This window comes from Amblyomma maculatum, chromosome 4, assembly GCF_055883805.1.
Source record: "Amblyomma maculatum isolate TAMU_Amacu chromosome 4, ASM5588380v1, whole genome shotgun sequence".
Lineage (NCBI taxonomy): Eukaryota > Metazoa > Arthropoda > Arachnida > Ixodida > Ixodidae > Amblyomma > Amblyomma maculatum.
Genome location: NC_139347.1, coordinates 141,927,592 through 141,928,793, shown reverse-complemented (window position 1 = coordinate 141,928,793; position 1,202 = coordinate 141,927,592).

The following is a 1,202-nucleotide window of genomic DNA, read 5'->3' as shown; positions in this document are numbered from 1 at the left end:
CACGATGATGATAATACCTCTTGACAGGAGACGAGGGCTGGGTGTAATCAGGACGTCGCCATCGGTGACGGCGTCAGAAGTCACAGATAGAATATCTTCGTTGCCCGGATAGAGGACGTGATCGGCAAGCATAACTACACGGGAAGAAAGTGGTTCTCTATCGGCAAGAATGTTGCATTCAGTGACTTCAATAGTGGGAGGGGAACACGTAATGACTGCTGAGGCGTTTTGGAGGAAATCCCAGCCGAAGATGAGTTGATGGACACAGGAGGATAGGACAGCAAACTCAATGAAGTGCAAGATGCCATCAATGGTGACTCGGGCTGTACACGCTCCACAAGGGTTAATATTCTGTCCATTTGCAGCACGTAAAGGAGGACCGGTATAAGGTGTGCGCACTTTTCGCAGTTTTAAACACAAGTCAAGTTTCATAATAGAAATAGCGGCGCCGGTATCAATTAAAGCTTCCAGTTCATGTCCCTCAAGGAATACAGTCAACATGTTTGATGGGAGCAGAGGAGGAATTGGAGCGACGACAGGCGGTGCAGTTTTACCTCCGGAAACTGCACAGGTTAGTTTTCCGTTTGGCGGGCAGAAGCTGAAGATGGAGGGCGAAGGGGCGACGAAGTCCGGCGAAAGGGTGACGGGGAGCGACGACGCGATGGCCGTGCTGTCCTAGACCGGTCAGGAGAAGTCGACGGGGAGGAAGAGGGACGGAGGTCATTATCGGTGTTGTACTGGCGAGGAGGAAGCTGGTAGGCGTCGTCACGTCGAACGTACCCATAGCTCGCACGCTCATCTCGCAGTCGTCGGCGACAAACGCGTGTTACATGGCCGCGGATTCCGCAGTAGAAACATACTGGACGAGGTGGGAGAGGCCGCCAATTACCATACACCGGTGGTCGCGGGGACAGGGCGGCGAGGCTGGGTGGGACAGGCGCGTGATGGACAGGAGGACAAGGAGGAGGAGCCGCAGTGACTTCAGCATACGTCGGAACGTTCGGAGCATACGTCGGAGCTGGTGGTTCTGTAGCCATGGGACGATTGAGTGAAGTAAGCTCCTCCTTGATAATGCCACGCAACCCAGTAGATTGAGCAGGTGGGCGTGAGAAGGCAGGAACCGACGAAATATCATTGTGGAGCTCTTCCCGCACCTCCACCACTTGTGAGGCAGAAGAACGCACCAGCAAATTCACCTTTTT